Source organism: Aquila chrysaetos, chromosome 2 (genome assembly GCF_900496995.4).
Source record: "Aquila chrysaetos chrysaetos chromosome 2, bAquChr1.4, whole genome shotgun sequence".
NCBI classification, from domain to species: domain Eukaryota; kingdom Metazoa; phylum Chordata; class Aves; order Accipitriformes; family Accipitridae; genus Aquila; species Aquila chrysaetos.
The window spans coordinates 17659882-17677534 of NC_044005.1; positions in this window are offsets into that span (position 1 = coordinate 17659882).

A 17653-nucleotide genomic window follows, 5' to 3' on the forward strand; every position below is an offset into this window, starting at 1 on the left:
TGTTATTTTGAAAAGCAGGGGTTTGCCTGTTGTTTGCTTTGCAGAATTCTTCCATCTAATGTCTATTGACATCCATTTGGTGGGCAAAGAAACATTCTGGGTACCTAAAGAAGCAAGCGCAAGTGCTCAATGACTTTTTTGTGTATAGCAGGTATGATACAAACCACAGTTCAAACTAGTCCCTGAGGTTAAACAGAGTTGCAGAGAAAAAATTATAGAAGGGATGTATAGCATATAACATACAGCAGAGTGCAGTGTTAATACAGTTTCCATTGTGCTCTGTTCTGTTTCCAGGCTTTAATGTTGTTATGATTCAGGATAGGCAAATGGAGTCAGAAAAAAATGAAAACCAGCCTGATCTGTTCCCCGTCTCCAGAGCCAAACCTTTTGGGATGCCTGTGAAGGTTGTATGTAGGCACTTGTAAGACCCAGCAAATCCTGCTGAACTATCTCTTTAGAATTTAACAATACACCAGGGTCTAGCTGCAGTTTACACCCCCTTGGCCCCCTTCAGAACTGTAAAATCTTGGATTGTGTAAGATTTGTTCTGCCTCCTTCCTGAGAGGTCGGCAGTTTTTGCAGGAAGGAAAGGTGGGATCTGTACGTGTTGCAGGGTTTTATAGTCCCTCTGCACTTGCTGGGGCTGGCCCAGGTTTGGAGGCTGCCCTTGAGTATTGCTAAACTTTCAATGAAAGGTCTGTGGAGCTAATGGGAGGACTGGTGGCTACCGCCTATTTTGTTCAAATGCGGGAACGGGCCAGTCAAAAGCTGTCATTTCGTTGAAGGGGAGAAGGTCTGGCCACCTTCTTAATCAGGGGTAGTAAAAAAAGGCGGGGGGGGAGGGGAAGTGTTTTATTTCTAGTGAAAGCTTCAGCAATGTTCTTGCCATGTCCAATGGTTTGGTGATGATTTGAGTGCATTGTCTGCTCTGCTGGCAGCACGCTCCTTCATGCTTTACCTGTACTTTATACACTGACTCCTTATCGGTGTGACTATTTCTGCCTGGTAGATCTGAGCCCTCTTTCTTTTTACATGTCAGTTGGAGATACAGAGGAAGGCCCAGGCATAGAGGGCTTAAGGGACGGGTTTGTATCTACACAATAACTTGCTTGTATTTCTCTGCTCACAGGCAAAATGCATTAAGAAAGCAGATGTGTCTTTTATACTTCAAAATAAAGTGTTGCTTTTTAACCGCCCCCCCCCCCTTTTTTTCTTTGCAAAAGGAAAGGCTATGTAAAAGCAATATATTCCTGCTTGCAATGCATTCTATAGTTACTTCAGACATGTATTTATCCTATTATGCTTTAAAAATCAAGTAAAATTTATTTTAAAGTAGGAAAAGTAAGGCGAGAGCAGTGAAAGACAAAACCTTAATCAGGTCTTTCTCTACAGTCTGTCTGAGCAGTTTGTGCATTCTGCTAAGGGGGTGGACAGGAAAAAATAAGACTTAAGCAGAAAATGAATTATATGACTTTAACAGTTTCTTATTTGTCAATATTTGCACATTTAACTTTAAATAGTTAAGCCCCTCCCCTACCCTCAGGACCTGACTTCTGCTGCATGTGAACTTTTCAAATCTAAAGGAAAGGAAACATCTGGTGTATCATCTGGCCAAAAAGGTCATACGCATTGCACTACAATAAGTCATGACAATACATTTGATGTTTTTATTACGTAAATGAATAATGTATACTGCTTTGTCTATATATTTGTCATTATAATTTTCCTGCTATAATTAACGCACAAATCATGCTGCAGAAATATATGGATGACTGAATTAGTCAGGTACCCTACTAATAGTTTGACATCTGAATGTGAGAGTTGATGATGGCTGTGTTTGGAAAATATTGTACCTTAGTAATTGTTAGTGTATCTCAGAAGACAAATATGAATGTATCCCTTAATGTTTTTTGCATATCATCTGTATGCTTTACTAGGGAACTATATAACCTTCATGTCATCTCTAACATTTAAACTACCTCATCCAATGTTACTTGTCTGGAAAATGTTCAGAGGACAGAGGCAGATTTGCCCTTCACAGTCTTGTGGATGAAGAATGGTACTGAGACTTGGGAAACTGCTCTTGTTTCTCCTTCTAGCTTCATGGACATCCACAGTCTGGCCCAATAAACTCAGTCCTGTGAGTAAGGGCTGATTTGTATGTGTTAATCAAATGTGTTTCCAGCCTTGGGGCACGTAAAGAGTGCAAGATACTGGTGTGTATGTACTTCTGTTGATGTGGCTTGCTCCTTTATAGGGACTGGAAATAAGCTGGAGCAGTGCGAGGCACAACTTTAGCAGAGTGTGGAATGTATGTATGTTATGGAATAGGCCAGAGTAAGCATTTCTGTTAAAAAAAAAAATAATGACAGACCTACTGAAAATATTTATGGCAATACAAAAATGTCATGAGGTCCAGGCCTTTGGGCACCTGCCCTCCATCTGAACCGACTGGGCACTAGCATAAATACACAGCTCTTTGTAAAAGCAGTCTGTGCTACATGGCCAGTAAAGCACATTCTTTGTGGCCAGAAGGTCCACAAAGATAATTTTATAATTAATGAAAATCTAGGTGCTAGAACATCAAAGTGACAGCAAAACCTTGAAGCGATTTTTACTGACGCAGATAGACGCAGCCAAGTCTTTCATATCCCAAAGTCATAATTAATCACCAAAGCAGTACCATTTCATTGTATTTAAGAATTTTTATTTAGGATTTTCCTTGAAAGTGAAATGATACATTTTGTATATTTTTGCACTATTTGACAGCAATCTCAGAAAACAGTCACATTCAACCCCTATTTATAAGGCTTGCAGAGGTTTGTCAGATCAAGACAGCTAAAGTAAACATGACAAACGTCATTTTGTAGTGCTTAATACCATTAATCCTTAAAGCATGGAACCAGGAAACCCTTACTCGTACTGGTATTTGAAACCTGTAAGCAATCTCATGTTTCTAATGCTGATTTTCTTTTTATTCCACAAAGAAAACAGTATCAAGGCCTTTCTCCTGGAATATTACTCGAGGCTATTCAGAAAAAAAAACACAACAGGAAATTTGCCTCTTTAGCCCTAATAATGGTCTCTTTATTGAAGGGAGACTTGCTTTTTTTGTTAAACAGATTTTCTTATGAAAGGGTTAGAAGTGAATAAACGACAAGTTCAAGCTCATCTGATTTCTTTTGATTTATGTTGACCTTGAAAGAGAGAAAGGTCATGCTGTTGGCAGGCAATAAGAACTAATCTGTTACTAAGTGAGTAATTAAAAGTGAGGCCTTATATATTTTTGTAATGAGTTGACAGCAATTCCATCCCCATGTCATATGGTTGCTCTAATCAACATGGTCATTGCATTTAGTGCCAAACGGGACGTTTACAAGAAGTCAGATGACAAACTCTGAAATGCGCAGTTCTTTCAGATGTGCAGATGAATAGACCGACTATATTGTAGATGAGGAAAAACTCCAATAAAAATTAACGTCAAGCTGATGTGTGCAATTAGGAATTTTACATTTTTCTAATGAATTGGAGTGGATGCTTATTAGTAAGTTCAACTGAAAGATGTAAAGTTGTGTTCAATAAAAATGGTAATCCAAGTTTTGACAGCTGAGGCACTGTAGGCTTCTACTGTTTAAATGGCATGACTTAAGACTGTTCTGACATCAGACATGACAGTATTGACTTCCATGTCACCAAATAACCTAAAGAACAGTCCATTTTTCAAGACACATTAAGAAGTCTGGGTTTTTTTGAGTTCAGGGTAATTTTCTAAGTTGATTCAGGGCTTGGATATTCCTGCAACGTACTGAAGGCCTTGGCCCCAGTCCAGCAAAATGTAGCAGCTACATCTTCACTGTCTTTTGAGAGCAGTCTGAAGGCTGGCTTGAGGCCAATTCACTGATCACCCATGCTTTTCACTGATAGGAGCTCACTGAAGTCAGGGTTGGACACAACTGGGAAAAGAACCTCAAGTTTGTTCTCTGTGTTTCCCATCTGGTCTTCCAAAGACATTACAGAAGCGATACTGGGGAGGCAGGACGTCCTAGGGAGTGGATAGGACAAAGTCATGGATGAGATGTCCCATAGAAGGATTCTACCATTGCCAGCTCTGAATACAGGTAGGATTTACAGGCTGTTGAGATTGCTGTGAGAACAAAACAGACTGATGGAACATCTTGGGTCTCTGGCCTCTGTCAAAATCAGTTACCTGAGTGTAGCTGCTACCTTGAACACCTGCTTAACTATTTTTTTTTCTTATTAAGATAGTAGGACTTCCATGCATAATGTGCTCAGAGTTTTCAGACATAAGCCTAAATATGCTTCCAAATTTGGGCAAGCCCTGGCAAGACTGAGCCTCTGGAATCAGAGGTTTCTGTAAAAAAAGAGCTAGTATAACCTTAGCTGGTGACTATCGGCATGTGCTACAGGCAGATCGTGAAAGTACTTAGCAGTTGTGCTGAAAGCATATCCGTTTTTCCCAGCTATACCACTTGGTCTAATTAAGGTATTACCTTACTCTACAAGTTTTGCCTTACCAAAAATAAGGAAGAATGGTCTCTCCCAGAGAAATGATAAAAAATCTTTCACTTTTTATCCTATGGAAGGGTCTGTTTTATGTTTATGAGACATCTGTCCTCTCTTGTTTAAGAAACCACTTAAAGTGAAAACTTTAGTGAATACATAAATGTTAACTATGAGGAGTTTTTTAGCATCACTGTCAAATTTGGAGTTACATCTGCCTGTCTTTCAAAGAAATGAAAACACTAGTCTTGTTCACAGATATGCCATCAAGTTTGACTAAAATATAGTTGTGGGTCTCACTTGGGTCATTTAGTTTTGATTTGTATTTCCTATGCCTCCATTATGCCTCCTATGCCAACAAGGCTGCATCCTGTATGTGCATGCAATTTCTATTTTGAGGTCTTATGTCAACAATCACACAGCTCATGGCTTGTTCTCATGTTGCTTATAGCCACATGAGATCAAAATATTTGAACTTAAAATCTTATGTTGCTCAAGGAGGGATTAGCTGAGTATCACTGCCCATCAGTCAGCAAAAGTTGTGGCCACTTCTTTGCCTAATTTCCTTAGATTACTAAGCAGCTTCTACTACAAAACACAAGAGCTACAAGTGCCTATAAAGCACTTTTCCCATTAGCCACTCATTGCTCATTTTCACTGTAAGTTGTTATGTGTGATAAAATCTACAGAAATATGCGAGATCAGGGCGATTGCCATCACAGTCAAGCAGAAGATATTTCCTGCGAGTGGCAACAGCACAATTGCGTATCTCAGCCAGCATTTGCTTGGGTCCGAAAGTATTGTGAAACAGGCTGGAACTGTTTGTGAACGGGTGATTCTGCCTAACAGATGGTTATATGTAAAGGCAGCCAAGAGACCATGTATGAGCATTGTGTGTTTGTGGGGGCATGAGTTGTAGCCAGAAATGTTTATAAAGAATCTGCCCTAAGCTTTCTGGTCCAAGATTAAGCAGATATGTCATTTCTAATCCAGTTTTGGGGTAAACTTCTGAAGTATTAAAAAAGAATGTTTCTGCAGCTGTTTCTGCACCAAAAAAAAAAAAAAGAAAAAAAAAAAAAAGGATGTCCAAAGGAAGAAATCAGCAATGTGGATCAGGGAGCTTGAAAGGGTTGGATTTTTAGAACCGCATTTTTCTATTTCCTAGTTAGACCTTTGGCCCCCAGCCAGCTTTCTGCTGAGTAGGTTGACAGGGCACAGGAGTCATATACACAACAGTCTGCTGCCTTCCATGCCCCCCCTCCATGCATAGCGTTCCTGCTGTATAAAGCCATTAGTGACCAGATTACAGAAAACACAGGGTTTTGTTTCATAGTTTTTATTTGTTGTTCCATTTCCTGTTTCATTCCTATTTAACCTCTGCTCTTTCTAGTTGAGACATAGTATCAAAGTGAATTTGGAAATGAACTTCATATGGATGAGAATGAATTGCAAACTAGACATGCTATATCCAATATCACATTTTTTTGAAAATAAACTTTATAATTATTTTTTAATAAACAGAATGTTTTTTATTAATCTACTAAGTTTTAATAACAGTACCTTTCCCCCTCCCTCTTCCAATACTTTTTTCCCATCAAAACCATCCTCAAAATTAATCAAGAGCTGCAGGTTTTGTTGCAAAGTCTTTTTGGGGCAAGCTGCCTTTGAATTGCATACATAGAGTCTGTAATGAATTGGGGAACTCAATGTTTTGATCCTTACTTAAGGTGTCTTCCTACTATAAATATATCTCAGTGTTTGGATGACTGTCTACAATATGAGAAAATCACCTTGAGTTAGATGGAAGTGAGCCTTTCAAGATTTGCAATGTTGGATAGAAATGCACAGGAGGATGCTCTCTGAACACGATCAGATGGAAGTGCAGCTACCCTTCACAAGTAAAATCTTCTTGAGGTGTTCCTTTTTTGCAAAGCTGAATTAAATGTGTTTGTAACTTGGCATTACATTTATGAATCTGTCTGTTCATAATTTTAGGAGTTGCCATACTGGCTCAGACTGTCAGTCCAGGGGGATGAATCTGAGAGCACTGAGTTCCAGATGTTTCAAAGAACAAGGGGAACACCCTGCAGTGGGCAGAAATGGCACTGTCTGCCCTGTCGCTAGACTTTATTTTATCTACTAGCACTTAAAAGATTGCTTAAGGCCTGATGCACATTGTCTGATATGATCTCCACACAGTTTTTTAGTGTTAGGGAACTGTTGCTACCTACATAAATACCTAGCTGCTTTTTTATCTAACTCCTCAGTCTCATTATCCTTCTGTAGGAAAGAGTTCTTAAATTAGTCATTGTATAAACATGCATTTCCTTTTACTGTATTTGAATGTTCCAATTTTCAGTTTGTTGGGTTTTTTTTAAATATTTGTTTATTTTATTGAAATACTTTTTCTTGTGTTATAAAACATGACACAAAGACCCTGGATATTTGATACTTTATTATGTTTTCACTTGTTCATCTCCTTTCAAAGATAGAGCAATTCCAGTCTTTTCCAGCTCTTTTCATAGGTTTTCCAGGCCCAAGCTTATTGCTCATATTCTTTGTCCTCTTCTTTTCAATTTTCAGGCCTGTGGCTCTTTGTTCCTTTTCACCTATCTGTTCTGTAGGATCCTTTGAGCTGAATGTTCAATGTATCTAGGATGCGACCTTGCTGTACATTCCTATAAAGATTGTCTACTTTGTACCATTAATTGTGCAAAATAGCATCTCCCTTACTTCTTGTCTGCAATTTAGTTGAATTGTGTAGTGAGTCAAAGCCCCTTTCTCAGAGTCACTTCCAATTTATAAACCTGTAAGTATAAGAAATTCAAATATAAATCATCTATGTTTTTATTTCAGAGCATATTATATGTGCATATTAAAATAGAAATAACTTTTATTTCACATTGTTAGAAAGTTGAGTATTTTCAAGGTAAAAGATGAAGACTTTGAACTTTGGTGCAGTAAACTAATGTAGCCAGTGAAGAGAAGGGAGTATGAGTGTGATGTTTTTATGATAGATTGTGCTGTTCATAGGATGTCCTGTAGCATTTTGTGCAGTTGGAGCTTCTAAATAAACCTATAGTTTCATACCAAATACAGAGAACTAGAAAGACAGTGAGCTCTTGGGACCTTGGAAGTGATGACAGTAATGGTGAATTCACTGCTTATTGATGTTTATCATTACATGTCTTCAGACTGAAGAAGTCCATTCACTCCAAGAAGACTAGACTCTAAGAGGAAGACTGCTAGTCTTCCTCAGGTGTTTGAGTAATATTTTACATTGAGCTATATATATTGAATCCTGTGTACCTTTATAGGAAGAGATAAAACCTCATTGTCATTAAAATGTCATTTACAGTTCTTGGCCTTGCATCCAGATTGTGCTCTATGTGAGATATAATCTCACTTAAGTGATTCTGAATACAGTCTAGGGCTAGCTTTCCTAAAAGCTTGCTCAGGAATGAAAGGTTTGGACTATCATATCAAGGAATGCTTTCTTCTGTGTTTCTTTGGCTGTTGTACATTTGAAGGATGAAGGAAAGTCTTTTCTGACAGACTTGTTGGCTGTTTCAAGACCTGACTAGCACTAGACTCCTTACTTTGGTTTTTTAGGTGAGGAAGGAGATGGGTTGGATTCACAGTGCTTGCATCATGATTTCTTTATACTGCATATACAATTCCAATCCATTAGGTACACATATTCTTGTAAGTGCCATGGACAGAGCGCTTAACAGCTTCATTGGAGGCTGACGGGACATTTTCCTTGGCTTATGCTGCAAACTAAATTACACATTTTGAGGAATTGTATTTTATTGTTATCTGTCTTGGCTCTTGTTCTCTTCCATTAGCACTTGAATATAAACATTTGTCTTCAGCTGGCACTTGCCTTTGTGGGTGATGAGGAGGAAGGGAGCATTTGGGAGCCAGTTTGTGTAGCTAATACACCATAATAATGATTCACCAAATCATCAACTCTTTGCTGTGTAGACTCTGTATTTTTGTCCTTTAAGTTGACTTAAAAGTGAGTATCCTGCACTCTTTGTCCTGTTTGTAGTGTGTTGCTTTCCTTGAAATGAGTTTTAAAAAGTGACAAAAGTCCACAAATCCTTATTTGAATTAGGTTCTTGAATGTTTCTTGCTGGACAAGAGATGATTCATTAGTGCCATCTATTAATGCAGTCTCTTCCTAGAACAGCAAGAAAAATCAGAGTTTATAGGTTTGGATTTCACCAGGATGAAAAAACTAGGAGAAAGCAATATTCTAATGCCAAATAATTCTCATCATTTGAAGAAACAGCTTGAAAGGGATATGCTGAAACTGAGTGAGGACAGTGCAAAATCTTACATTTAGGACAGAGAAAATTCAACACAGAGATATAATAGGAAGCCTAACAGAATAGGGCACAGTAGAACAGAAGGGACCTTGGGATTATTGGTTCACAGCTTAAATTTAAGTCACGTGTGTGATGTCTTTGCAAAACCACCAAAAGCAATTCTGGAATAAATTTAACAGAAAGGCATATGTAAGAACAGGAAATAGTTATTTTCCTAATTTGGCATTGGTAAGATCTCGTCTGGAGTACTGTCCAGTGTGGAGCATCATTCTTTGACAATGACTAGAAAAATTCTAGGGTGCCCAGAGGTGAAAATAAAAGAAATGAAGGATCTAATCTAAAATCTTACTCTATGCAAGTCTAAGAAAGAGAACAATTATGAAAGATAGCGTAATTCTTAAATATTATGACGAGAAGGCCAACAGTAAACTGTTACCAGCATTGGCTGAGATAAGGCCAGAGGTAATCAGTTGAAATGGACAAAGGATATCCAGACTAAATACTAGAAAAGTCTTTTTGTAGGATATTTTAGCAGTGGGACAGGTGAGATTTTGTGGGTTGTGGAATCCCCATCATTAGAATTTTTAAGAACAGATGAGTGTCAGGGATAGTCTAAGTTTACTCACTCCTTTTTCATGGCTAGGAATTAAAATAGATGTCTGGTGTCTCTTCTCATCTAACATTTCTGTGGTTTGGTCTCTATCATCTGAATGTTTTAAAGGCCTATGAAAGACTGTGCTTGAGATGTAGCATTGGCAAAAGACACAGGTGTGAAAGGATTAATGAGCTGGACTAGAGGTGGCTTCTGAAGGTAAGAAGGAAAGAAGTGAACTTTGGAGTTTAGACATCTGTCTTTGATAATGTGTGTGTTGAACTCGCCCAGAATGACAGATCCTTCTTGAGTATCCCCATTAAAGTACCACTGGCCTCACCTTTAGATTATTCATTTTATGTGACTTTACGTTGGATTTGTTTCTGTTGCTAAGTAACTGAATACAGTGGTATTAGCCCTACATAAGGGACCTATCTTTTTGAATGTGATGTTGGTGGAGAAGATAGACAGTGTGCTGAGAGATGGCTTGTCCTGCCCGTGTGGGGTGGAGAATAGGTTGGTTAGTACAAGGCTTGAAATGTCATCTAGCTGGATCTCAGTGATGCAAGCTACAGTGGATGATTTGTTGCTAATGACTCAGATTTGTTTGTTGTTGGTAGGTCTTCCATCGATCATCATCATTTTTTTTTTTCATATCTAGTTCTCTACTGGATTTGTTTCCCTTTTTGTTCAGAGTTGTACATGAAGCTGATCTTCATTTTCTGGGCTTTTTGTCTAACTGTTTACAAAACCTTCCCTTTGGAATAGTGCTTATCCCTTTTTATGTTCTCTCTTTACTGTTGATATACATAAAAATGATATACATGATCTCTTCTACTCAGTGGCTCAGGTCTGACACGAACTGTAAGTAATATGTATTAAGCAACTTAGGAAAACCCAATCCTCTTAAAACCAGCTGTTCCAAATTGCAATAGCTTTGTCTCCAAGGTGAGAACCTTTCTCAGCAGAAGGTGGCTGGTTTTTGTGTGAATGTCTCATTAGAAACTAATTCCTGCTTCACCTTAAATAAGTAGTACTTTATTAATGATTTTGCAAGGCTGTGTGAAGAAATGAAAATCAGGGCAGGCAGAAGTGGGGAGGTGGCTTATATAAGGAGATCAGTGGGACTTCAAGGACCCTGCTCTTGTGTAAAGCAACCAAATGTTTGAACACCTTGACTCAGTTCCAAAACTACTATAATATAGTAATAGGCAAACACTCATCAGTATTTCAGTGGCATAAAATATATTTACTCAGAAGCTATTAAGAACAATTAAGACTGAGTTTGAATTTGTCCCTGATTTCACATCTGTCTGTCCTCTCATTGTAGCGGCATTGCTTTCATATGTTCACAGGGTTTCATAAATAGCTTAGGCTGATGCAAGGCCATGCTGCCTGCAATGTGCATGCCCAGCTTTGCCCTGGCCATGTGCTCCTGCCTGTTCCTTTACATCAGTTCTAGCACTCATGAGGCCATGGAAGAAGTTGCTCATCCAGCTGAAATTTAACTGAAAATTAAGAAGAAGTGTTTTAAATCAGATCAGTGATCTGATCTGATGTGCAATGAAACTGAATAATTGCTAGGGCTGAAACAAAGTATGGTCCAGCACTGCAATAGGGCCTGCAGAAAAGGGTGGGACTGACCCTTTTGCAGTAGCCTGCAGGTGGATCAATTTAAGGCAGCTGTGAATTTATTATGCCTATGGTGTGCTTAGCAATTTGCGTAATACACTTGGTAAATGACAAAAGTCCTGTTTGAATTTCCTTTTTATGTGGGTGATTTAATTGTAGAGTTCCTCTGAAGGGCTTAGCATATTTTTATAATATTAATCTTGCAATGTGTAAATAATCTTGTTAGTTTGTTTTTTATCAGATAGGTACCCTTCTTACCATACTCATTCTGCTACATGGAATTACTTAAGTCTGCCTTGTTTTGAATCTCACTTCCCTCATTTCCCCCCTCAATTACTTCTGTTTAATAAACCTTATTGTCTGGGTTAACATTATTTCAGATAACAATGGAACTTAAGAGTTTTTGTGAGAAATTGCCCCAAATAATCACGTAATAAGTGGGAGCCCAGCCCACCACTGTTTCTTCTCTTTTCTATTGTGCCAAGTAGGACTGGTTGCTTGGTCTAGAAAGAAAATGTATCACAGCTTATGCCTATTGTATTTTCCTACTGTTCTAATTAGCTGTGCTGCAAACAAGCACCAAAACAGAGGAGATTTAATAACAAGTGCTGCATAGGGTCTTGGTAGCTCCTGAATTCTAGTCATGGTTTGCCAAAGTAACTTAGTGACTCCAATTACTTTCAGCTCTCTCTTCTACATTAAGTGTTAAACATCAATGCCATTGTTTATTTGTCTGCGGTACTTGATGTTTCAGCGGCTAAAAATGTTGGCACTATGAGATGCCACTTTGAGTGGCACTTTGAGTTGGCACTTTAAAGATGAAAAACACAGTTATTACCACTCTTGCTTTTTAAGGATTTAAAGATCTGCAATCATTGATGCAAAGATTTTCTCTCTTAAGTTTCATTCTTGTGCTTACTTCAAAATCTTTTTTCTAGCTTAGACCAAAGGCAAAGTATAAGCAGAAAGTTAAGTCCTACTAGTATCAGTAATACTAGAGCAGGTATGCAAGTGCTTGGCTGAGAAGGGTCTTTGCTTGATTTTTGCAATTCAGCCATAGAAGTGCTTATGGGAGAGAAAGTCCCTTTGGATGGGTCTGGGAAACATCACACTGAATTTCTCAGGCAGGCAATTAAGTCAGCCTAGAATGCTCCAGATGAGAACAGCGTGTTTAACAGAATGCAAAGTTGCATTTCATAGATCTGGTTATTTTAATTCAGATTGAGGTCATCAGTGTGAATGTTTCCTCCAGCATAGTGATGACTAGAAGCCATTGCCTATTGTACTGTGACTGGCCTTTACCATTTGTGGTTTTAACCAAATTCCACTGTTTCTTGTATATCTGTCCTCCTTTATATCAAATATTACAGCAGAAATATTTTAGTGGTAATATCTGCTCAGTTAGAAGAAGAAAAACCCTGGAAACTTTGAAAGGAAAAATATGGGCTCATTTTCGTATCTACTTTCCAACCTTCAGCAAGCTTAGTAAAACATGTGGATTATTAGGTATATAATTGTACCAAAGCATCTTCTGGTATCCATTTGGCACCTCATTTCATGGTAATCATTTAAAATAACTGGTAATAGAAATCAGCTGAAATGAAGCTAGTTTTTAAAGTCATCCAAGCTTAAGGCCAGGAACCCCCTGAATCTTGATTGTTATGCTGGTCTTTAAGTGAGAACATGAGTAAAGATGAATGACAATAATTTTGTTATTTGGAAGTATTATAATGTACTTGGATCTGTGCTCAGACGGTTCCTGGAACGGTTGCTTATGGCCCTCTTTGAGGGCGGCTTTAGCAATTTCTGAGTGAGGACTTGGCACTCCTTGTGAGTACAGTCAAAAAACCCAGGAAAGAACATTCAGGACTCTTTTGAGACAATTTCCAGAACCTACTAATCTATTCTGAAGCAATTTCTTTCCAAAAGGTAAAAGACACTTCAGCTTTTTCCAACAGGAAGAGGGTAGCCAGGACCTGGAAGTCATGTCTGGAACATTCTGCAAGAAAAATGGGTACTGCTGATTGAATGTCATGCATGAATAATTTGTTTTGGAGAAAGGTTTTGGAGATTGATGTTCTTGAGATGGGAACCTGAAATGACTGTTTCCTCTTAGAAATAGTGGAAGTTGTTCTGTCTAGGCAGAGAAATTACCGTATCCTAGTCTCAGTGTGCAAAGGATCAAGACAAGTGTAAGAAATTGAATATCCTGTTATGTTTTCAATTTGCTTTGCTTGTGAGACAGAGCCAAAAAGATTTTTCCTATTAAGTTCATTTGAAAATGTTGTACATACACCTCATATAGGTGGTCTTTGTTTTGTTTTTTTCTCCAGTGATCTAATCTACAGTCTTCTGTTCTTCTGTTTAAATGACCTATGATTCACTATGTGTATCTCAAGGATTTTAAGTCTAGAGCAATATCTATATCATGTGATTCCTGTTAAACCTCTGTATCCAAGGAACAGATTACAAGTCTCCATTATAACTGAAGCTATTGTGTTGCTTATTTGAAAAGTATTTTGGATACAATTATTTCCACCCATGTTAGGGAATGTGAACAGGGCAGCGGCTACAGGAGTATCACCTGTGTCAGCTGTGGAGACAGTTCTTTCATATAGTACCAAAGGTATAAAACTGAGGGATGTAAACTGTTCTTGGTACTTCAGACATTTAAAAATGGGTTATTTCAAACTATTGGATAATTCAGGAGGTTATTTATATATCAGTGAGAAAGCAAGCTTTCAACTGTCTAGAATTAACTCTTCACCCCAATTTCATATAATGAAAAAAAAGTGTCTCTCTGTCCACGGCTGGAACCTCTGCTGACATCTGTACTCTGGCTGCCCCTTCACTAAGAACGAGGCTTGGGTCCCCGGATGATGGCTGACATGAACCCACCTCTGAAAACATGCCTGTGTCTGTGGAAGCCCGTGATGACCAGAGGCTCCAAGTCTTGAGTTATCAGTCAGTGTCCTCTTTGGATACCAGCAGAGAAAATGTTCTGTCCTCGCACAGCAACAACTGCGTGTCCTTATCACTATTTGCCAGTTCCCAGATGAAACATAGACCATACGTTTCTCAAAAGAGGGAGGATGGAGATCTGGCACTGTCATGTCACCTAGCTTGTTGGCCTGAGTTCTAGTTTGCTGTGTATCTCCCAGTTCATTTCCTTGGGTGTTACCCTGACAGTGCTTAAACTACAGACAGAGGTGCATACAGACGAAGTGCAGGGCTGCTGGTAGCTTGTATTCATATTCCTAATTTTAAGCTCATTCATACTAATTGTGGTCAATGAAAAGTGTGCAGTTTAGCTAGTCTCTCTTGCTCCCTGGCAGTCCCAGACGAATATGCTAAGCTCAGTTGTGAAAGATTTTTTCCAGCAACAGCATGTGGCTCTCTTTGGCAAACTCCCACCAACCATTTTGCTGGCAGCTACTAAGTAGCCTCTGGATCTCTAATGCAGGAAGGCTGCTGATGGGCTTCTGATCTACATATTTCTCTGAAAGCAATTTCTTTTGACCTACCTTTCAGTTCTGCAAATGCTCATTTGCTTTATATTTATCAATTTGGTTCCAAACCCCACATAAGTCTCTCAATGCATCTAGATCCGCTTACAGTTGAAAAAAAATTTTACATGCTGTCCTTTGCCCTTCCATTTTTTCACTTGTACACCATCTTTTTGCTGTGCATCCATAAAAGCTCTGTGTTCTCCAGAATTCATATCCTGTGCCCCTTTCTTGCTTGGTTAGGATATTTGAAAATGATGGGAGGGCTGCTTTTGGGTACCGGTTTGAGACCTCCATATGGTCCTTCACCTTTTCTTGTACTTCTACAGTGGCAATGCAGATGTTCCCCATGACTATCAGGGTAGCTAGCAATGACTAGAGGAGGTATACCAGGCATGCCAAGAGATATTCTTTCTGTCTGGCCAGTGCTGACAGAATTGAGCCTGATGGCACTGCACCTGTGTAGCAAGATGTGAGTAGCTGCATTTCTTACCCTTTCTCAGGAGGCACTTTGCCCTCCCCTTCTTGGCACAGGGAATGCAAATGCAAAACTAACTGCCCACCTCTTTCAAGTGCTGCCATTTGTACAAGTCTGTCAACTTGCATTTCCTGCTGGCAGCCACTGCTCCGCTCTGTGCTGTTATTTATCATTACACAAAACAGTCTCTCCATGGCTGTCTGCTCCTTAGCAACACATGTGAATTAAACCTCAAAACATTTCTGTGACTTAATGGAAATAACCCTAAGTTATATATAAGGGAAGGCTGAAATGCTGTGGAGGCACAAAATCTGTATTAGGCAGGAGTTCCTGATTGCCGGAATAAATTTCTCTCTAGGCAGAGCAGTGTTCCTTCTGTTTTCTGGCACTAGATTTTTAAGAATTAAGAAAATGAGGATGACAGGTAACAAATTTTGCATAGTCTCTGTTGACCATAGCATACTGACAAACACTATCATCAAAAGCCTGCAATACTGTGTCTTCCACGATGGCAGGTACTTTCTGTGTCATTTGTCTAACAACTGTACCATACAAGTTCTTCCGGAAACCATAAGGAGGGCTTGAGTGCTGAGGAAAGGACTCTCCCAAATAGAGTTTCACTGCTAACCTGGGGCCAAACTTTGCTCTGAGTTATATTTCCATAACTTCTCTGAAGGTAGAAGTAGCTTTTTGAGCGATACTGTGCGTGTAATTTTGCCCCACAGTCCCATTGAGTATTGTCAGATTTAACATATCAATACATGGAAGCATTTCTACCTTCTCTCCATTTTGTCCGTATGCTGCAAAAAGGACCATGTGGGGTCTCAAAATGCATGTACGTATGGGAGAAAATGGGAAATAAATGGAAAAAACCCAACTTTCCTTAAAATCAGGTGTTTGAATGGAAATTACTGCATCTTTCAAACATAGATTTCAAGGTGAGTAAAGGCAAATAATGCCATGCCAGCATTTTTACAGTTCATATATTCCTGCTGTTGACTTTTCACATGCACTTAGTAGAAACAAAGACAGTTCTCCATCAGATTTTCGTGAGTTTTAGACCTGTTGCAGGCAGAAAGCAGATCTGTCATATTTTCCATCCATCAGTGTACAACCTCAAGAAAGTCATTGTGTAATGCAATTGTGTTTAATGCGATGCTGTCAATAAAATGCCTCCATTTGGAGTAGTTAGTCTCCCAGGTAAGCTTTGGATTCCCATTTTATCTTCCTCACCACTGATTTTTTTGCTGGCCTGAATGAAGATACCAGTATTATCACTGAAGTATTTTCACTCAAATTGAGTATGCTTTGGTGAGGTGTTAAGTTTCGTTCCTTACAATGTGTGCAGCAGCAAGATTTCTGCAGTGGTGAAACCCACTGAAGAGAACCCAGTCATCAGGCTCCCAGCTGTATCTGGTTTTGCAGCCTGTCTAGACGGGAGTGCTGTGTGCCCTTATGTGCTTTGAACTGGTGATTGCAAACACTGTGCAGATACTGTGGCTACAGGGGGAGGCGTCTGCAGCTCAGCGCACCACTCTAAATAGCACACTACAGTACCAGTGCTTTCTACTTTGGTGCTGACTGAACATTATGTAAATCTTCGATCCTGATATAAAAGCACTTTCTCTGGGTAATTAGGAATCTTAACCCTTTTTTCCCCCTGACGAATTGCTGCTGCTCATGTATTTGGCTGGAGATCAGCAGTGCCTGCCAAGGCAAATTACTGGAAATTAATTATCTGAGCCTGATCCAGAAGTTTTGACTCACCTCTTCAGCAGGTCCATTCAACCCAATGCGGTTATTTGAATCAATATGGATTTGGAAGTGGGGCCCTCACTTTGTCAAGTTCTGCTGCTCCATGTGGTGAACAGCCTGACCACATCTTCACACTCCAGCTGGGTTTCTGCGCATTTAAATCACGGCTTGAGAACATGTAAAGCTAAAGAATTTCATAGTTTTCAGGTCCATATTAAATGGATAGACGTTGCCATCAAGCAAACTTCTCATTGACAGGAATCCATTGACTTCCACTCATTCACAGTCACTTGCTTCACATACACATAAAACAGCTCACTTGTGTACTCACAAGTACAGACTGTCCCTGTTAGATGGAATATGTTCAAGGAAATTTTTGACCTGTGTCTGTAGAGCTGTTATTTAGAGTGTTTTTCCTTTCTGCATGCAGAGATTTTCTGATACTGTCTAAATTAAGTAAATGCTGAAAGGGGTTTGCCCATGAAACTATCTTCAAAATACCCTGCTGGAATACTGACATTATGTAGTGGATATTTCATAATGTTCCTAAGTACATTAGCATTTACATAGTGCTCAGCGTTGGGGCACCAAAATGTTTTATTCTTTCTGAAACAAGATTGTGGATGCACTCAAGAACTATGGTGGCAAAAGGTCAGAATACATATCGTATGGAAGGGTGCTTCCCTTGCCTTAGGAAGTTTGTGTCTCCTGGAAAGAAGTGGGTGCTCTCTGTAGGCATATCCTGCTATATTTCTGCTGCTGAATAGTTTAGCTTGTTTTTATCATTGCAGCATTCTCTTTATGCTCTCATTTTGTCATTTTCCAGAATCTGTGT